This window comes from Phocoena phocoena, chromosome 6, assembly GCF_963924675.1.
Source record: "Phocoena phocoena chromosome 6, mPhoPho1.1, whole genome shotgun sequence".
Lineage (NCBI taxonomy): Eukaryota > Metazoa > Chordata > Mammalia > Artiodactyla > Phocoenidae > Phocoena > Phocoena phocoena.
The window spans coordinates 5313487-5336511 of record NC_089224.1 but is presented as its reverse complement, the minus strand read 5'-3'; the positions used below and the strand labels follow the sequence as shown (position 1 = coordinate 5336511).

The window sequence follows — 23025 nt, the reverse complement described above, 5'->3', positions numbered from 1 at the left end:
TTCAGGGATCCTAAAAGGTGGTTAACTCTGGCAAGGAAAGCTTCAGGATTTTGCTCCCTATCTATTTATCCATCTCTTTCCACCAGAAACTCAATTCACAGTTTGTCACCTTGCTAGTGCCCTAATGTGTTAGGCTGAATAATGGCCTCCATAGATGTCCATATCCTAGTCCCCAGAACCCGTGAGCAGGTGATCTTACATGGTAATAAGAACTTAACAGATGTGGTCAAGTTAAGGCTCTTGAGACGAGGAGATTAATCCTGGATTACCCAGGTGGGCCCACTGTAATTACAAGGGTCCTTATAAGACAAGAGGGGATGGGGAGAGAAGCATAAAAGGTGATGTGATGTGGGGCTCTGATTTAAGGAATGGAGTAGCCTCTAGAGTTGGGAAAAGAAAGACAAGGTGAGTCTCTCCTAGAGCTTCAGAAGGACCAGGTCCTGCTGATACCTTGGTTTTCATCTCGTTAAGACTCATTTCAGACTTCTGACATTCAGAACCTTAAGATTCCAGAACTAAATTCGTGTTGTTTGAGGCTACTAAGTGTGTGGTAATTTGTTACAGCAACAGTAGGAAACTGATATATCTTAAAATTCTTTTGAAAACTGTGGAACAAGGATATTTAAAGTAGACCTTGTTACAGTCCAATTATAACTTATATAATTAAGATTCTGATGTCTATAATTGGGAAAAAACATATATCAACAGGTGAGCAGAAACCCTTACCAAATGTGTATACTACATATTATATTTCACAATATTATTCTACTTGATCTTTATGACAAGTGTGCAAAGCAGGTAGGGAAGATACTCAAGTTCTTTTTATATTTCTAGAAACTGAGGTGCAGAATGTTTCAGTCACATAGCTGAATTCAGATAGAGAACCAGTTCAAAACTCAAATTCTTGTGCTCCGTCCCAGACCTACTGAATCAGAATCTCTGCAGGAGACTCTTATGCACATGGACGTTTGAGAAGCCCTAGTCTGGAGCAGCCTGCGCGTTGATGTTGTGAATAAAGTATTACTGGAATACACCCATGCCCTTTCATTTATGTATCTTCCATGACGGTTTTTGTAACAAGGACAGAGTTGAGTATATGCGTCAGAGACTTTATGGTCTGCAAAGCCTAAAAGGTTTATTCTCTGACCCTATGCAGCAAAAACGTGCCGACTCCTGGTGAGGATACAGCACAATCTAAAACTGGGTGGTAAATGAATAATTATATGGTTTTTCAGGATGATAAGACAAACGGCCAAGAAAATGGTTATAAGATAACTAACACATTAGCCAACTACTTGTTTCTGAATATGTCCCTTTTTCCTGCATTTCTGAATGTACTGGAGCTCATTCCATAAAAACCCACTGGAATTCAGAATTAGAATGTGATAATAACCCAATAATGAGTCCATTTAGCTTTCTAAAGCATGTTAAAATAAAATCATATTTCTGTTACTACAATTAGCGCACTGAAATAAATCTGAAATGCAATGTTAGAATGAGATAAGCCTTTCTAATGGAGAAAAATACAGCTCTTACAGCTTTAACTGATATGAACCACAAACGCACAATAAAAACTGACCCCGCACATTATTTTAGCCCTTTCATGAATATATTGTGAATTACATTTTCTCTAGCATTATCAAGAAATACAATAGTTTAATATTGGAATCAATATTCACATACTATTTACACAACCCGTACTTTGCTTTCATATCACAATTCTTATTAAGGCCATGTCCCTAGCATGGAAATAACTTTATTGGGAATAGGAGATGTGATGGGATCGTAACAAAAAAAGAGAGTTTTATCTGTGTATCTCACACACGTAGGAAATTGCCATTCAAGTGAAAGTCAAAAAGTTGGGAGTAACGTTAGAAACTCTGCTGGTTTTCTCATTTCAGAAGTAGGCTTGGTTCAGAAAGGGAAAAAAATAAAATCACTGCTTATTGGAAATTTACAGTCAAGGAAGACAACTTTTCTCCACCACCACTGCCAATTCTCCTTGAGTTGTTTCAGGATATAATTTTCAAACCAAAATACTGACATTGATTACATTCAAGAATTACTCTGAGAAGTTGGCAAAATCAGCAACAATAACAAAATATATTTATGGCAGTCTGATATTGAGTGCATTATAAAATTCACTTAGATGTGCTGAGGTTCCCATCTTACCAGACTCCTCGCTAATAGAGGGAGAGCACAGTTCTACTTCATAGGCTGGTTTTGAGGACAAAGAGAGTTTATATATATATATATGGCTCTTAACGACAGTGCCTGTCACACACTGAGGTCTCAGTGGACGCTAGCTTTCATTGATTTGATTACTGGTAATAGAAAACTGTAATGGAAACAATCTAAAATGACTCAATTACAGTAAAACTTCAGGCAATATGCTATTACTTTGGGGCATAATACTGTTGATTTACTTTTCTATTAGTCTTCAGCTGGAAAAGAAACCATGGCTGAAAGATAGGGATTGTGGGTCAGATGCCTGGGTGCACGTGGGGAGGAGGGGTTAGGGGAGAGTTGGAACTACAGCACTGAGATATTTTGTTACACTGCTTTTTGTTCTATGAAGTTTGCTTTAAAATTAAAAGTTGACTCTTGAATTTTTATTAGTCTATAATAACAGCTTGCTTGTAGCACATTAATAGAAACAATTTCTCTCGAACAAATAAGTGATATTAGAAGTTATACACACGTACATCTATGCTACTTTAAAATAATATAAACAGAACAATCCTCTGGAAAAATAATTAGATTAATTTAATTTTCTTTAAAATAATTTGATACTTGATGGAAATTTTTTTAAAAAAACTAAAGCACTACTTTTAAAATATGTTGATATATTTCTCCTTGTTTAAGTCATTTTAGAAAAAAATATATTTGCTGTATTAGTATTAACTAAAAATTAAAGCAAGAAGATCCCATTATATTTTCTAAACATTTTCTCTTTTGACTTCATTTAGAATTACAAACTATAACGTACTTTGCAGCTAAAACACGAAGGTGTGCTCTGAAATGGCATTGTAACTGGGAAACATTTTCCAAACAAATTTGTCTGTGTTTATCTGTTGATCCGAGATCTTGCTTTTAACTTTTCTCACTATCCTCACCATTCTCAGATCTCAAAGGAATAATACAAGGAATAGAAATATAGTTTAAAACCTTTCTTAGCATGAGATGCTGGTAATACTCAACAAACTAAAATAAACAGCTGACGGAGAGAATAAGTGGAAGAATGAACAACCATCAAACGTTCCCACACATACTTGGAAAGTTGCTTGGGCCACAGATCAAATGAAGCTCAGCAGGAACCCACATATAGGCACATCCCTATGGGGGGATGATGGCTTTGGAAATGTCCTATTTCAAGAATGTCTCTGATGCCACAGGGTCTCTTTTTTAGCCATCCCGGGTCATGAGTTCATTTGACCCCAGTGAGAGGCACTAACAGAGCTGGTCACATCACACCCAGCTGTGAGACTCCCAGGAGAGGCCGCGTGCCTGTGATACGGAAAGGGAACCGTTGCCAGGGCAGTGGCCACGTGATGGCTTTGTCCTCCATTCTCCATGATTGGGGAGTTTAAATGTCAGCAGTGACATGTACACAGTGCATGAATTGACACCGAAACCACCTCAACTCCCAATATTAAAAAAAATACACCTCATGATGAAATAGAGGCTCGCGTACCGCAAAATAGAAAAAAAAAAATACAGACCCCCCCCCCCCCCCCAACTATAAGGAAAAAATAGCACAATTAGGAGAAACACTGAAAGAGGCCGCATGGAAAATAAAGTACTCATGAGCAGAAAAAGAAGAGAATCCCCTCTTACTCCACTCTGGAACAAGCTCATTGCAAAGAACCTCCCCTATCGCCTTGCCCAATGCCCTGCCAAATGGGGAAGGTGGCGCTTAGGAAATCTATAACTTGTGTTCCCAAAAGAGTCATTAAAAATGTCTTATCTGGGATCAATCTAAAATTAGAAAAGCAATGCTTTTTTATCTATGTTGTCCAACAAAAGTATAATGAGAGCCAGATATGCAATTGGGCTTCCCTGGTGGCGCAGTGGTTGAGAGTCCGCCTGCCGATGCAGGGGACGCAGGTTCGTGCCCCGGTCCAGGAGGATCCCACATGCCGTGGAGCGGCTGGGCCCGTGAGCCATGGCCGCTGAGCCTGCGCGTCCGGAGCCTGTGCTCCGCGATGGGAGAGGCCACAACAGTGAGAGGCCACAACAGTGAGAGGCCCGCGTACAGCAAAAAAAAAAAAAAAAAAAGACTTAAAAATTTCTAGCTGTTACATAAAGAGTAAAGAGTAACAGGTGAAATTAATTTTAATTGTATATGTAATCCAGTATGTACTCAATGTTATAATTTCAAAGTGTAATTAATGTTAAAAAATTACTGTTGTTTTAGTATCTTTTTTGGTACTGTTTACAAAATCCAGTGTGTATTTCACACTTACAGCACATGTCAATTTGGACAAGCCAGCTTTCAAGTGCTCAACAGCTACATGTGAACCGTGGCTACCATATTGGAAAATGCAGTTTTAAATTTTAAAACTATGTTGATTTCATATTAAAAAGAGAGAATTGTCATTTCTGTATTTATTGTCATGCTTGGAAATTTCTTCCCCAGCTTAAGAACATTCGATCTTTTTTCAGTGACTTTATGTTTATTGTTTTATTTCATCTAAATCTTTATTGCAACTGTTGTGTATTTGGGATAAGGTATTTGCCAGAGATAATCATCTATCGGGTTTCTAATCACTTGTCCCTAGACCTTTTATTGATTAAATTCATCATTTATCCACCAATTAAAATTTACTTTATCACATACTGAGATATTTTACATACATTAGTCTGTTTTTTAGCCATTGTATTCTATTTCATTGGCATATCTTTCTAATTGCCAGCCAAGACTATTTTAATTTTTGCAGCTTTATAAATTAATGTCTTTCTTCAGCACTCGACACATCCTCCACTTGTGTGTGGACTGCAGGAGAGGGCAAGGCCGGTGTTGCTTTTCTTGGTCTAGATAATATATTTCAACACTTAAGTCTGTCTTAGTGTTGACTTGACATATCAGTCAGTTAAAACCCCCAGACTTTCACACATGGACTGTAGTTTTGCCAAGTTTCCTTAAGTTGTGGGATTAAAAAAAAAAAAAAAAACACATCACTGCAGGGCAATATGTTCTCTGATACTAAATTATCTCCTTTTAATTTTGGATGATGAGTCGATCCTTTAAAAACCTAATGTTGAAATAAGTGTCCAATGTATTGACTGTGTGCTTCAGCTTTGTCTCGCCTAAAAATTAAGTGAATATGCTTTTAGATAGTAATAGAATTATAAGATAACAACGGAATAGAACCGGTGAAACCTGAGGAAGAGCCAGTTATCCAGCAGTACAGGTTAGCATTTATATTCCTCTTAGGTTGATACCAACTTATTAAAAATAGACCCTTTCAACTATTTTTCAATAAATTAGTACTTACAGACATGTACTTCACATCTTCTACTCAATTTTATCTGTAAGAATTAGAAACTTTGAGGCTTAGATGAAATCCTGTATATTCTTTGACATTGCTTTGATCTAGTCAAGATCATCTTTCTTGAAAAGAAAATGAAATTAATTAGGCATTAACATTCTTCATGAGACATTCCTACTCTTCACTAGCATTTTGTATTTTCTTAGTATTCAAACTTCTTTTATTTAATAACACAGCTGAAAATTTCCTAGGACATTTACTCCCTTTAGCTTAGTGTTCTAGCACCCATTTGTCTTCTCCACCATTTTGAAAGTGCCACAAAAATTCATTTTATTTCCATTATTACTTTAGGATTAATATTAGTGGTTCTGTTCTTACACGTCAAGGAATCTTTTGGTGTCCTGAAACGGAAATAATCCAGACTTGGAAATGTGTTCCTCTTTAGAGTCATCATTCGTTTCTCACTATCGACTCAGCCAACCAGTACTTACGACCAAAGCCATACATCACTAATAGTGTGAGTCTGAGAAAATAAAGATCAGGAGGTGAATTTTGCTTATTTTCTATAATCTACTAATTCTGTACCACCTTCATTAAGCTCTTCTCTATGTACTTCAACCTAAAAACAATCCTTAAGTTCTTTTGATCACTTTTGGCATTTTTCAGAAATATCAGTTCTGTACCTTTCGAATGTAATTCTAAAAGGTTTTCCTCAGAATATTTAATCACCATCTTAACACTATTATATTAACAGCTGTTATCAGAACACCGCTTAGAAAGAGAACTAAAATGTTTGAGGGGAAAACACTCTAACAAAGCCTTGGGTATTGATTGTGAGACACCAAGGATCTTCATCTTTTGCAGAAATTTTCTCTGTAATATAAGGTGACAATTTTGTGTTAATCCCCAAACAGAAGGAAAACAAAGAGATAGTATAAGTAAAGTGTATGGAGCTCCAAGAATAGTTCAGAAGATAACCTCACCACGTAAAGGGCAGAAATTTTGAGACAGTCCCTCAGCTCTTATATTTCATACAATTGAGTCCACACAAAGTTTATCCAAATTCCCAGCAAGCAGGTCCCATTTAACATCTAAGTTATATGTTGGTTATATAATAAAAAAAATCATGTACCCAAACCTTGAGGAACCATGCTCATTATTTCTTTAAGCTTCTTAGAAAATTATCTAACCAGTAATTACTCATCTTTTCCTTTTTAAAACAAATGCCACTAATCATGGTTAAATTATCCATTTCTGGGTCTCCACAGTGATGACGTTCTGACATTTTTCTTCTGATACTCAAAAGCTCTGGGCTCTTTGTAGTTCCAATAACTGTGTCTCAATAATTAGGAGACAAAGTAGTTGTCATTTTATAGCTTAAAAAATAAAAATAAAAAAGCCACTTGACAAGAGAAAAATATAATCAAGTAGCTTAACTCTCAACACACGGGTACTTGTTATCATAGAAAGCTCTGTGCTAGAACACTTCAAAAAGAGAGGACCCGACGAGGGCCCCATTTGCTTTGGTCATCTGCCTGTCTGAATTGAGCTGTAACTGTCAATCCATTTCATTAAGAGTTTATGAGTAAATGTGTAGACCGTTATGTCTTTGCAAGAGGTTTCCTAAGGCAAACTTACAGCGCAACCTGTGTAACTACCTCTTTGACTTCTATTGAAATATCTAATTCAAACAGCATTCACAGTGCTGGGGGAAAAATGTCAGAATGTTTAAGAAGAAAAAGAAAAGATTTCTGAACTCAGATTCACACGCACAACTTAACATTTGATATGGCCATTGTACCACCTATGTACAAAGAGGTAGAAATGAAATGTCTGGTTTTAAGAACTGTTTTTTTCTAGTACTGTATTTTCCTTTTGCTACAACATGTGTCTATACCACACCAAGTAACACCAATTAATTAAGTGACACTCATAGATAGATTTGCCAACAACGAAAATGATCTTGGATGTTTGGAAACTATGCAATTCAAGAAAGGAAATTACCAGGGACTTCCCTGGTGGTGCAGTGGATAAGACTCCGTGCTACCAATGCAGGGGGCCTGGAAGTAGATCCCACATGCAACTAAGAGTTCACATGCCACAACTAAGGGGCTCGTATGCCACAACTAAGGAGCTCGTGAGCTGCAACTAAGTAGCCTGCCTGCCGCAACTAAGACCTGGCACAACCAAATAAGTAAATAAATAAATATTTTTTAAAAAAATAAACGAAATTACCTAAGAATAAATGTCACATCAAAAGTAAATTCCAGAAAAATTTTAGGCAATAGATTCAACTAGATTAAGTAAAATCTTACATATATAATGCTTCAGCATAAATTCATTAAGTGAGAAAAATGAGATCAGAGTGTGAAACTACTGAGAAAAAAAAAATACTTGCTGAGTCTAAAAACATACTGGATGCAGTGCAAATCAGATCTATTTACACTCAAGTGAAACAAAACATTCTTTAAAAGGCAAGACATTTAAAATCACTCATGTAAATATTCTAGGTGAGAGATGAATCAAAATAAAGAATGTATACAAGTAACTGTGTCAAAGATAGACAGTGAGCAGAAACCCTAAAATATAAAATCAACTCCCAAAGCATCTTATTGTAGTTACAAAAATGTGATTTCAAAAATAATTATTAATACAAAAATTCAAAATTTATTTAATTTTTGCTATATTCACTAGTTTGTTTCATTTTTTAAATTTCACATGTAAGTGATACCATACATTATTTGTCTTTTTCTGTCTGACTTATTTCATTAAGCAGAATACCCTCCAAGTCCATCCATGTTGCTGCAAATGGCATTATTTCATCCTTTTTTATGGCTGAGTAATATCCCATTGTATATACGTACCACATCTTCTTTATCCATTCATCTGTCAATGAACACTCAGGTTGCTCCCATGTCTTGGCTATTGTAAATAATGTTGCTATGAACACTGGGGTGCATGTATCTTTTCGAATTAGTGTTTTGGGGTTTTTTGGATAAACACCCAGGAGTAGAATTGCTGGGTCATATGGCAGTTCTATTTTTAGTTTTTCAGAAACCTCCATACTGTTTTCCACAGAGGCTGCACCAATTTATATTCCTATCAACAGTGAAACAGGGTTCCCTTTTCTCCACATCCTTGCCAACACTTGTTAATTGTTGTCTTTTTGGTGATAGCCATTGTGACAAGTGTGAGGTGATACCTCACTGCAGTTTTGATTTGCATTTCCCTGATGATTAATGATGTTGAGCATATTCTCACGTGTCTCTTGGCCATCTGCATGTCTTTTTGGGAAAAATGTCCATTCAGGTCTTCTGCCCCTTTTTCAATCATGTTGTTTGCTTTTTTGATGTTGAATTTTATGAGCTGCCTATATATTTTGAATATTAACCCATTATCAGTAATATCATTTGCAAATATTTTCTCCAACTCAGCATTTCAATTCAAATTCCCATTCATTTAATAAAATATTAATATAAAATTCAAAACTTATAGTGAATATTTTAGTAATATGAATCCAAAATCTCAAATTCTAAATTATATTAAAATTAGACTGAGAGAAAGGGAAAAACTACGTTTCTAGTAAACATAAAAATTTTAAATTTTCATTAAATTAAGGTCATGCTTTCTTTACTCTTTCATGTTTAGTAAAATTTCAAAATGAATTAAAACTAACACTAATCTATGAAAAATTAAATATTTTGATTTCTAAACCTATATATTTTATTTAAGTGTGTGGTTTTGACATTAACATAGAGGCTGCTTGCATCATTTCTATCCTTGATAGTGTAAAATTTTAAGACTCAGCTAATTGGTCTGATTAGTTTTATTGCCCAAAAATGAAAAAAGTTCTTTCATATATGTTTTCAGAATGATAAAAGTTTGACACCCACAATTTATTTTACTCCAGAATCACTGAAGCAAAATTCTTCTGAGTGATCATCTAACGAAGTGATCACCATTGGATTACCTGCAAGAAGAAAACTCTTCAAAGCTTCCAAATGGGATTTCCAACCACAGTGGGGGAAACATAGCCTCTGAATTCATCTTGCGCATGGTTACTAATCCTAGAAAATATTTTTTAAAACTGTATCCTTGCAAAGGTCAAGATGAGAAAATAATTTTACTGTAGCCCCCTTTCCTTTTCTTATAGATGGGCTTAGCCCAGAATGTACCAAGTTGAGTCATAAGTAACAGGGGTCCTGTTTTTCTTAAGGAGTATGGATGTCAGTTTATTCAGATATTCAGAAGTACCAGCCCAATTTGCAAAGTTTTATTGAAAAGGATAATTTCTGTAGCTGTGTATCAACCAGCAAAAAGCAGGCATAAACCTTTTTTCTCAAACATGGAATTTAGAGTAGAAAGCATTTGGAGATCTGCACAATTCACTTCTGTACAATCAAAGCCCTCTTTAAATGTAAGGTTATTTTATAAATAACTGGCAGCTCTGGTAGGGTTGGAGTGCTCCTACAGCTCTCTAGGAAGATTTCTGGCAGAAAATACTTGTTGACTATTGTATCACATCCTGAAATAGATGACTTTTTCCTTTGATCTTTAAAAAATGCTAGTGACTAACTAAACATTGTGAAAGTACCATCCCTGCTTTCTTCAAACATTTTTTTCCAATTTCATCCCATCTTCTTCGAAGAATTTTGATACATCAATTATAAAGACAGTTCTATTAACGGCCTCCAATAATTTTTGCAACTATTTTTTATTTCCTTGTCTCACTATAATCAACTGTTGAGTACAATTCACTTCTTCAGTAGATTATTCCAAACAGAGAAAAGAAAATGTAACGTTTTTAGTCTTAGCCTAGTCCAGTCCAACAATGAACAAATCACACAATACAGCTGAAAAACAAAGGCTTATATTATCAAAAGCCTGGCATTCCAAAAATAACCAAAAAGGGGAAAAAAGAACCTCCTGAAAGTGCTACATTCCAAGACGAGCAATGGAAAAGAGAAAAGGTTCTTACTTTTCAAAGATGGAAACATCCTACCAATTCATGGTCAAATTTGAATTAAAATTATATCATTTATTTTTCTCTTTATTTGACAAGTTCTTTCCTTCAGAAAATTTTAAAAAAATATTTTTTAATTTACCGTGCTAAAATGTTTATGAGTTTTTCTTTTGACCCTTTTCTTGAGATCCACCAAGATCTGCATCCTTGGTCTTACCCAGTGAAGCCAATGAACTGACCTCAACCCTCTCCCTCCTTGAGAGCTTTGGCCTTCTGCTCAGACCTCCAGGCCTTGGCTGCCTTTGGTCAGTCCAACCAGGCAGTGAATTGAGTCTTGACTCCTTTTGGTTCTCAGCCATTTGATTCACTTCTATCTCACAGTCATTTGAACTGTTTCGGTCCAGAGTCACTTGTTCTTCAGCACTGAGAGGCATTACTGAGAGACTGATGTCTGTCTCTATTAAGTGGTTTGTCTGCAGAGCTGCAAATATTTTGAGTGACAAAGGTACCCACTACTCAACTGGATCAGTGGACTGCTGTTTACAAGATGTGAGCCACGTTTCAGCTGAATAGTTTACAAGTGGCCTTGAGTCACGTCCTGTGCTGTGATATTGTCTTGATTCATCTGTTGAAGACATCTTCATATTTTCTTCTCTGTGAGTGTCTGTTCTTATGCAACTCTGGGGACAACCAATACTAGGATCATTCCCTGGCTTCTCCCCCAGATCTTGTTATCTACATTTGGCGAACTGAAATGCCAAAAATGACCCAACCTTAGGTTGGATTACGATTTGCCTTCTTTAGAGGTATTTTTTCAAACCTGTACTCCAAAAACTGTAAGACGCTGATGAAAGAAATCAAAGATGACACAAACAGATGGAAAGATATACCTTGTTCTTTGATTGGAAGAATCAATGTTGTTAAAATGACCAAGGCAATCTACAGATTCAATGCAATCCCTAACAAATTACCCATGCCATTTTTCACAGAACTGGAAAAAAAATTTTTTTTTAAATTTGTATGGAAACACAAAAGACCCTGAATAGCCAAAACAATCTTGAGAAAGAAGAACGGAGCTGGAAGAATCACACTCCCTGACTTTGGACTATACTACAAAACTACAGTAATCAAAACAGTATGGAATTGGCACAAAAACAGACACATAGATCAATGGAACAGAATAGAGAGCCCAGGAATGAACATGCACTCTTATGGTCAATTAACCTATGACAAAGGAGGCAAGAATCTACAATGGAGAAAAGATAGTCTCTTCAGTATGCAGTGCTGGAAAAACTGAATATATATAACTGAATCACTCTGCTGTACACTTGAAACTAAAGTAACATTGTAAATTAGCTGTATGTCAATAAAAAAAAAAAAATGACCCAACCTTAGGTCGGCCTGGGATCTACGTTCTTTAAAAGTTATCTCTTCACTTTTACATGGAGAGATCAACGATATACCTTAATTGTAATGCCCTAAAAATTCCTAGAGTCTTATTTATTTTAGTATTTAAAATCTACTTAAAGAATTTAATTTCTTCTATGAGGTTAAGCACTCATACTGTACATAGACCACTTTGCTATTGTATTCACTAGATTTAGTTAGTTCTCAAGAGGGTTCTATATATCTCTTGACATGTTAGCTCCAATAGGGCATAAAACCCCAAAGACAAAATAAAATTCTACCAGGAAAAATATCCTTCATCTAAGAAATTAATTACCATCTAATGGATGGATATGTCTATTACACGGTTGAGATGATTCAGAAATATGTAATACTTATTACAAAGAGATATTTTAGTTGATTCTTGGGATAAAAGGATTTTGTAGGTAACTTCTACATGAAATTATGAAATCCTCAATTCCAGAATCCTCCCCTGGAATCATGAACAGATTTTAAAATTCTGACACTTAATATTGCTTTACAGAAGGCCCCTACTCTAGGCATACTGAATTATGCCAAGCCTTATTTTCACTGACGAAAACAAACAAGAACGTGGGCTTGGGTCCTTCCTCAGAAAACAAGAATTCATTCCTAACTACCGCTAATCTAAGCTTTTACTCCGGAGTCTTTTGCTAAGTCATTTCCCTCTTGTCTGGAAAATGTAAAGATTTCTTATTCACATCCATATTCAACACCTGCATAGACCAAGGAATGTCACTGCAATTTTGAAAGGTATATACATCTTCAACTTTACTATTGCCAATTCTTCTCCAAAATATCAGTATCAACTTATATTTTCCAGGTAGTTCCACTTCATTTTTAAATCCCTAATTTAACATTTAAACTTACAATTAACAATTCATTATACAATTTTATGATTGATACTTATTTAGGTTTACCCAATGTCAGATATTTTAGAAATTCTTTTGCTCACTCTTTTTTCTTTGTTCACTATTGAACTGTGTAGATTCATTTACTTGTTGCTTATTTCAACATGGGTGTATAATTTTTAAAATGTATGTTTTGTTGTTTCAAGAAAATATTTTGTATTTGATCTCCAATGAGTTTTTCTCATATAGTTGACAGTTGACAATTAATTCAGGTCTTTGGAAGTATTATTCATTATATATCCAAGGACTTTTTGTTTATTAATAAAAATAGATGCCCCCTATTTAACCTTATGTAGATAATCTGTATTTTCTCTCTAGAAGCTTCTAACATTTTCTCATTATTATTGACATTATACAGTTTCACTATGAGGTGCCAATGCATGACTGCTTTTATTTATCATTATTTATCATTTTATTTATCATTTTTTCTAAATATGAAATCTTATTAGTTTCTTTAATAAAAAAATACATTATGTCTTTAAATATTTTCTTAACTTCACTTGCTCTATTCTCTTCTTCTTAAACTCCTACTACATATTTTTAGAATATCTCTTCTACTCCCTTTTATTTTTAAATTGTAATTCACATCTTTCCTATATTTATTCTGTATTTCTATAGATTAATTTTCCAATTCATTAATTTCATCCTCTGTTTTCAGTCTGATGTTGAACTCTTCCAATGTTTTAATTTCAAAGACGATATTTTAATCTCTAGAATTCCTCTTTGATTCTATTTATAATCCAGTTATTCTGTTTTATAATGTATAGATTTTGCCATTAGATTTCTTTTCCTTCTTTTTACCCTTTGAACAATTAAATCTCATTTAATTGGCAATCTATTTGCATTTTTGTATTATATAATCCATACGGCAATATATTACTGGTTTTTGTTTTTGTGGACTCTTTCTCAAGGCAATTTGCTTCCATGTGAGCTTTGTAATTCTAGAATATCTATGGCAAGAGCTACCATATACATCAATCGTGGAGCTATCCCCAGGGACAATTTTGCATCTGTATATACCAGGGTCCTTTGGTTTTTACCGTTCTGGGACTATTTATAATAAATTTTTACCATGGGCTTCTTGCATTTCAAGATAACATGAATTTTCATGCCACAAGTATACATGTACAGGTTAAACATTCCAAATTCTCAGAGGAGTTTTTCCACTCACCAGCCAGGAGTGTCAACCCACTTCTGTGATTAATTTCTGTCAAAATTTATAGGATACAGGCAGAGTTTCAAACCAGATAAGGTTTGTAATCACAGATGTAAAATTCATATAACAGTAGAAGAGCAGACTCAGACATAAAGTTTATGCAAATTTTAGCTATTTGGAGCTGCAGTACGTGTAATACAAAACAAAGCCATAGACACCTGGGTTGATTTTTTTGTAAGACACATATGAGGAGTACATCTTTCTTGACAAGCATGCTCTTTACTATTTCTTCCTACCTTATGACTAAGTCCCTATTTAATGCACTACTTCGTTTCTTAGACTCCAATGTAATACAACCTTGTTTCCTTCTGGATTTCCAGTTCCTTTACTTCTGATTCACCTCTTCATCTTTCACAAGCAATTTTTGTCCTTCAATTTAGGGCACTGTGTCTTGTGTTGACTACCAGCTATTTTTAATTCTCTGGTTTGGGAAATCCTCACATGAAGGTCCAGATTCATAAACACTCTCAGCTATTTTCTCCACCAGTGGCCCTGGCTGAATTTCTAAAAACCTGTCCCAGTTCCTTGGTCTAAGCCCAAAGTATCTACTTTTGGATAACTGGAATATGGAGGCCCAAGGGAGGATTACGCTAAGGTGATGTGTCTAGGAGTGCCAGGCGGGTCTCCCTCTGGACGTGGTGCCCTACATCAGCCAAGGATAACTGTGTACACTACTGCTCCCTGGAAAGGAGACTCCTTCTCCTCTTGTACAGATAGTAAAAAGGTGATGCTAACCCCACAGGCATCCCAGGAGCTCTAAGCCTACAGGAAGGACACAAGTCCTGCTGGTTCTCTAGGGACAGAATTGTAACAGCTTTTCTCTGGTGGGCTGCAGGAAAAAGTAAAGTTGCCAATAGGCATACAGTGTGTACATTCCAAATGAGTGGAACGTGACTTCACAGCAAGGGCTGATATAACAGGGAAATAGGCAACAAGCGAATGTAGATCCCTTTGTAAGTATTAAATACTATGAAATATACATAGTTCCATGATGATAACATTAATCGTAACAGGCTTAGGATGTATGAAAGCCTTTAGACTCACATGGTAACTTGTAGTGCCCTATCTTCCTTCGCACATGCCTAAATAATTGAAATCAGCTTTTAGAGTAACGGGATATATAATTTCTGCCTCAGCTAGTAGCTAGAAGCAGTAGCTTCTTCCTGAGCAGGCCAGCTTCTGGTTAAAAACCTGAGTGTGACTTTCCAGGTCCAATCAAAGGTAATTATAAAGGCTTTACTCAGAAAAGAGCTGCCCTCCCCACAGCAGACTTGTGCACAGACAGTATGCGGCAGGCTGTAAGAGGAGTTGCAGTCAAGGGCTTGGGTACCCCTGGCCGGCCGTACCCTTAGATGCATCCCTAGTCCAGGGGCCTCCATTCCTAGATTGGAGGCCCTGGGCGGACATCTTCTTCAGGTGCCTCTTCTGAGGCTTCCTTTTTGAGAGGAGGAAGAGGTGGGGAAGCTTCAAGATATTGTCCCCATGCCCTAACCCTCCCCCTTCTCCTGGCCCCCAGGTCCATGAAACTGCTGGAGCCCTTTGTCTCTGGGGAAGGGGGAGGCTCCTTAACAGTGAGATGAACCTCCTGCCTGTGCTGATACACCTGATCCTCGACCAAAACATCATTTAATGGAAGGGAAATTGAACAGGAAGAGTCTGTGGTTTCTCTAGTTTTAGCCTCTTGAATGCACTACGGCAGAAGTGACTAAATCCCTATTTAATGCATCATTTTGTTTCCTAGACTCCAATGTAATACAGCCTGGTTTCCTTCTGAATTTCCAGTTCCTTTATTTATTTATTTATTTTTTGGAAGTCTGAAAACTCTTTTTTTTTTACATCTTTATTGTAATATAATTGCTTTACAATAGTGTGTTAGTTTCTGCTTTATAACAAAGTAAATCAGTTACACATATACATATGTTCCCATATCTCCTCCCTCTTGCGTCTCCCTCCCTCCCACTCTCCCTATCCCACCCCTCTAGGTGGTCACTGAGCTGATCTCCCTGTGCTATGCATCTTCTTCCCACTAGCTATCTATTTTACGTTTGGTAGTGTATATATGTCCATGCCACTCTCTCACTTTGTCAGAGCTCACCCTTCCTCCTCCCCATATCCTCAAGTCCATTCTCTAGTAGGTCTGTGTCTTTATTCCTATCTTACCCCTAGGCTCTTCATGACATTTTTTTTCTTAAATTCCATATATATGTGTTAGCATATGGTATTTGTCTTTCTCTTTCTGACTTACTTCACTCTGTATGACAGACTCTAGGTCCATCCACCTCATTACAAATAGCTCAATTTCATTTCTTTTTAAGGCTGAGTAATATTCCATTGTATATATGTGCCACATCTTCTTTATCCATTCATCCGATGATGGCCACTTAGGTTGTTTCCATCTCCGGGCTATTGTAAATAGAGCTGCAATGAACATTTCGGTACATGACTCTTTTTGAATTATGGTTTTCTCAGAGTATATGCCCAGTAGTGGGATTGCTGGGTCATATGGTAGTTCTATTTGTAGTTTTTTAAGGAACCTCCATACTGTTCTCCATAGTGGCTGTACCAATTCACATTCCCACCAGCAGTGCAAGAGGGTTCCCTTTTCTCCACACCGTCTGTAGCATTTATAGTTTGTAGATTTTTTGATGATGGCCATTCTGACCGCTGTGAGATGATACCTCATTGTAGTTTTGATTTTCATTTCTCTAATGATTATGATGTTGAGCGTCCTTTCACGTGCTTGTTGGCAATCTGTATATCTTCTTTGGAGAAATGTCTATTTAGGTCTTCTGCCCATTTTTGGATTTGGTTGTTTACTTCTGATTCACTGTTTTCCTATGGCTCTTGCTGCTCTAATGGACTATTTCCACACTGGGCTGTTCAGGCTCCTAACTCTGCCCTGGTGCTGATGCTTGGTCCTCTTTTCAGGTTTAGGGGTCACTCTCAACTGTTCTCTTAGCCAGCTGCTCTCAGTAAAACTCCTGACATCATCCTTACTGGATCCAAAATGTTATGGCCACACGTTCTTCAGAATTAAGGTGGACAGTCACAGCAACTTCATAGAAGAGCTCTCCACTTTTGGCCTAAGAGACCAGCTAAACAGTCCTCCTTTTATTTGAACTGTTCTCACATATAAAATTATATCACAGCCACATAGCACAGGGAGATCAGCTCAGTGCTTTGTGACTGCCTGGAGGGGTGCGATAGGGAGGGTGGGAGGGAGGGAGACGCAAGAGGGAAGAGATATGGGAACATATGTATTACTGATTCATTGTGTTGTAAAGCAGAAACTAACACGCCATTGTAAAGCAACTGTACTCCAATAAAAGAAAAAAATTTTTTTAAAATTTATATCAACTGAATTTTTCATGTCTGGACTATATTCCTTTATGATTAAAATTGTAATCTGGGGATAAAATAAGAGAATTAATGAGCTTCTGTAGCTTTGAGAGCCTGCTAATAAAACCATATTCTAGTTTGTTGGTTTTTGTAAGTTATATTAGAGTGTATTCAGTAAATCCCCACTGGAATACATATTCCCCAAGACCATCTAGAAACTCTTCCTAATTATTTTGAAAACCACTGCCGACAGCCAAAACTCTCACAAAGATGTTCCATTAATAGATTCCAGAGTCAGGATTTTTTTTTTTTCAACTTCTGGAAGTAGATTAAACAACAAGAACTATGTAGTTTATAATGGTTCCCCTTTTACCATGAATTCTAAGAAACTCAGACACAAGGATTTCTTCAATGGTGTCTATTCTTTTTAATTCAGTTTTTCATTTTAACCATGGTTTTAGTTGCTCACGTCTTTTTCCAACTCATTTTAAAATTTTTAAAAAATCAAGCAAGGTATAAAAAGAAAAAAATCAATGAAGAAAATTACTGGTATTTAATCAACAGTCAATGAATATTTGTTGATTTGATTTAGGACCAGAAAGGATATTCCAAGAACCGTTGCAAATTAAAACAATGTCTGTCTCTAAAAATTGCCAAATTGATTATAAAGAAGAATAAACGGTTTTAAATGGCATATCTTTGTTGAGTAGATTCAAAGGTCATGTCTACTGTTGACTTAGAGACTTGTAGGGGATTTTGGATAAATGTAGAAGATGATACCAGTGAGCACTTATTTTCTGCATTTCATTACAAATCTCTCTCTAGTCAGCAGCATGCAAAGCTCCTGGATGAGAGTCAGGATATTAGAGCAGGAACACGAAGAAAGGCCAGGTGAGATTTAGTTTTGCACTGTCAAAAAGTGTTTGTTAATCAAAAAAGCAGGCTGTGATCAAGGCTGGACTTATGGTGCACCCCACAGCCATGGACTGGAGAGCGCATGGAGAGAGATGACATTTCTAGACAGGAGCCCTGAGCCTGGATGAAGGTCACCTAGGTTAGACCTGTGAAGCAGGGAAATGAGGCGTTTCCTCGGGGCAGGAGCAAAGATGTGAAAAGGAGGGGCTTTGATCTGGAAGCACGAGACCACAGAGCGTTCATTAATCCAGGCAGGCAGGCCAGGAGGTAGAGGACACCTCTTCCCGTTCCAAAGAGCACATCAACCTGCTTTGACTGAGATTCTGGCTCAGGTCTTCTCAGCCAAAGCTGGCTGCTCATCTCCCAAGGATTGTCCAGTTTGACACTTTCTTGTGCCCTGAGATTTGAATGAGTCCCTTCCAGTGCCTGAATTTCCAACCACCTACTCCCCTTTTTAAGCCAGAATTCTTAGAAGTTCAAGGAAAGGAGGCTGCATCTTTGACTTAGGGATCTTATCTGGTCATATGGAAGGGAAAGCCGGGTTCTTGTTCTTTGGGATGATTGGAAAGAATAAAACTCATGTCTTTTGCACATGAAGTTTAACCTTCCCAATCTGTTTTCCCATTTATAACAGAGATAATGCCAACCTCAAAGATTATTGGGAGGGTTCCAGTTATGTAAATCAAAACAGACATTCAATTAACTCTAGTTAATAATTATTTTTGCTTAACAGAACTCTGCCTAGGGCTTTATCATTTCATTTTGGCATAATGATATTTTAAACTTTTAAATTATCTGTTATTTTTAAAGAGTTATCTAAATTATTATATTTTCACATGTTGTATATCTCCTATCTTCAATTTTCTTTTTACCTTTATTTTTCTGCCTATTGCTTTCATCTTGGAAAATATTAAGTTCAGAGATTGAGGGGTTCATCTTCGAAAGATGAGAGACAATGCATTTGTGTTCTCACTAGAAAATAAACCAATTGTAATTGCTTTCATTGAAAACCTCAGTACGTTAGGAAAGTCTTTATTATAACAGGCTGAATATATACAGATAGGTTCCGTCTGATAACAATCTTCACTTCATGTATTTTAAAAACATATGTATTGTAGACTATTTTTTCTGACGTTCCTGAATTAAATGACAAATGATAAGCAGTCACTGTGCTGGTTAAACCTTTACAAGGTGATACTACTAATACGAAATCAAAAGTGATTTAAGTCCAAAAGAGTTATTATCCTAGAGAACTACTAGCTTACTCATACAGAAAAAAAAAAAAAAATCCTAAAATCAAATCACATTTTTGAAAGAAAGAAAATACCTCTCTTAAACGAGGCCATAAAAGAATACGTTTACAGTAACTGTCATTGTGGCAAATATATGAAATTAAATGTTATCTTTTAAAACTAAAATTATAGATTCAACTTACGGAGGGAGTGTAATGTTTAAAAACGAGTCCTGGAGCCAAACTACGAGAATCTCTGTCTCTACTGCATCACTCGTCAGTTTCGTGTGTTGAGAAAGGTTGCTTTTGCTTCCCTTGTCTCAGGTTCTATATATGGAAGTGGCGATAGAAGTGCCCACCTCAGGTAGTTTATGAAGGAAGTTCTTGACACACAGTAAGTTGATCAACAGATACTGGGGTGCATGTATCTTTTCAAATTAGTGTTTTTGCTTTTTTTTTAGATATATACCCAGGAGTGGAATTGCTGGGTTGTATGGCAGTTCTATTTTTAGTTTTTTAAGAAACCACCAAACCGCTTCCCACAGTGGCTGCACCAATTTACATTCCCACCAACACTGCACAAGGGTTCCATTTTCTCCACATCCTAACTAACATTTTTTATTTGTGGTCTTTTTGATAATAGCCATTCTGACAAGTGTGAGGTGATATCTCATTGTGTTTTTGATTACTGGCACAAAAACAGACACACAGATCAACTGAACAGAATAGAGAGCTCAGAAATAAACCCATACACTTATGGTCAATTAATCTACAACAAAGGAAGCATGAGTATACAACACAGAAGACAGTCTCTTCAATAAGTGGTGCTGGGGAAACTGGACAGCTACATGTAAAAGAATGAAATTAGAACATTCTCTAACGCCATATACAAAAATCAATTCAAAATGGATTAAAGACCCAAATGTAAGACTGGATACTATAAAACTCCTAGAGAAAAACAAAGGCAGAACACTCTCTGACATAAATCATAGCAATATTTTTTTTGTATCTGGCTCCTAAAGCAAAGGAAATAAGAGCAAAAATAAACAAATGGGACCTAATGAAACTTAAAATCTTTTGCACAGCAAAGGGAACCATGGACAAAATGAAAAGACAACCTGCTGAATGGGAGAAATTATTTGCAAATGATAGAACCGACAAGGGATTAATGTCCAATATATATAAAGAGCTCATATAACTTAACATCAAGCAAACAACCCAATTAAAAAATGGGCAGATGAACTGAATAGACATTTTTCCTAAAAGGAAATGCAGATGGCCAACAGACGTATTTTTCATATGAGCGATGCTCAACATCGCTAATCATCAGGGAAATGCAAATCAAAACAAGTTAACCCTTTTATATGATGTCCTGTTACAATCGCTAATGTATACCATGAGAATGAGGTCAATGGTGCAGAGAGTAAGGAGGAATGATCATGGGTCCGTACAAGGACCAAACGTGAAAAGTGGGACAGTTCAGCATCACATTCTAACAAACTTAGCTATCAACCCTAAATAAATTAGAGCTTAATTCCTAGGTCCATTCAGCATGCAATGGACATTAATTTCCCCCTCATCAAGAATACGGAGTTTCCATCAACTAGATAAGGCAGTGCTAGATGAAAATTCAGAGGGAAATTGAATGAGGGGTAAGAATACAAAGGATGGGGCTTCCCTGGTGGCGCAGTGGTTGAGGGTCCGCCTGCCGATGCAGGGGACACGGGTTCGTGCCCCGGTGCGGGAAGATCCCACGTGCCGCGGAGCGGCTGGGCCCATGAGCCATGGCCGCTGAGCCTGCGCATCCGGAGCCTGCACTCTGCAACGGGAGAGGCCACAACAGTGAGAGGCCCGCGTACCGCAAAAAAAAAAAAAAAAAAAAAAAAGAATACAAAGGATGCTTTTACTTTAGGACTTGGGCTCTTGCTGTTTCCTCTCCGTGGAATGAAATGACAGTTTCTTCCTTCAAATCTTCTGGTCTTTGTTTGAATATCAAATTATCAGAGACTTCATCCCTACCCACACTATGTAGCTTCCACTGAATACAGGCGTCCCCTTTATCCTTGTATTGGACTGTTACTTTATATTTCTTCATAACGTGTATCAACAACTGGTTTGTTTATTTATTCTCTGTCTCTCCATCTCTGTAAACATAAGCATCTCTATTTTTGCCAGGAATGTCTGTCTGTTGTTCGATGTTCTATCCCCTACCTAGTAAAGTGCTTGAGAGACGGTAGCTACTCAATAAATACTTATTGGATGAACAAAGTAATGACTGAGAATAGTAAACGTTGGTCTTTTGTCATTTCGGTTAATGTCTGCATTCTTCCAAGCCAGGGGAGGACGACACAGACATTTGACTAAGTGAACACACCTAAGGAATGTGGCTTTGGGAGGTGCTGGCCCGTCCACAGCTGGCCACCCTGGGCAACTGTGGAGGGGGTCTGTCTCTCCATACTGCCAGCTGGAGAGTGAGAGCAGGCATCCTCACTTTGTGAGTATCCACCAGTTCCTACCAATAGCTTCTGATGTTTTAGTCTTGGACATAATCAATACACACAATTACTGTGTGTTCAGGAAGTTCTGACACATGGTCCTGCCTACTGTCTACAATGAAATACACCCATATAGAACTGAACTATTCAGCAGGCTTAAAATAAAGGCGCAGCAATACATATCCATTTATTATTATTCCAAAGCTTCCAATAGCAGAGTGACAGTTTACAATTATCATCATTAACCATACCATCCTATTTTTATCCAGTCTCCTCCAGTCCACTAGCATTTCCTCTGTGCTCTGATGCCTACCTTCTCAGACCTCCTCAGCATGCCTTTGCCCCATCTTTTATTTCCTTTTCCTCCCCCTTATCTTCAGGCTTTCCATGTGAAATTATTCTCTTGTCCCTTTATATGAACACGCCTAAGTCTTACCCACCTTCTCAGCTGTACGCACCTGCCCTTCCAGCTGCCCCTGCTTCTGGTTTTGTTCTGCCTTCCTCTTCAGTCGAACTTCAGCAAACAGTGCCCTCACTCCAATGACTCCACCTGCATTCTTGTCACCACTGCGCTTGGTTTAACTGCCGTCCCGAGCTTGCTTTCATGCAAATCGTGCATCCCTTCAAAGTTCACCAAGCCAACGGGAATACACAGGATGTTTCTGGCATGTCTCTGGTGTTTGAAGCAGCATCTTTCTGGGAAGCCTACTCTTTTTGATTTCCCAACCTTGTTCTCTCCTGGTTTTCCTCCTACTGCTCTGGACACTCCTTAAGTTCGATTCTCCCAACAACATAAAATGATGAGTGGTCCCCAGGATTCAATCCTTGAGCAAAGGCTCACACTGTCTTTGCGATGTTTTACTAATTGTCGTACCGCCATTTATTATGACCTAGGACGAGCACATTTCCTATTTCAGGGTTTGCCACAGCAGTACTATGGAAACGTGGGCCAGATACGTTTTTGTTTGGGGGACTGGCCTGTACTTTACAGAATGCTTAGCAACACCTACCCACTGGATCCCAGGAGCAATTCATGCC

General features: G+C 37.2%; 1 protein-coding gene across 1 annotated transcript in view; it reads right to left on the bottom strand.

Moving 5' to 3' along the window:
• GALNTL6 (polypeptide N-acetylgalactosaminyltransferase like 6) overlaps positions 1 to 23025 on the bottom strand; it is a 1146418-nt gene that overhangs the window by 878439 nt on the left and 244954 nt on the right. The window lies entirely within an intron of this gene.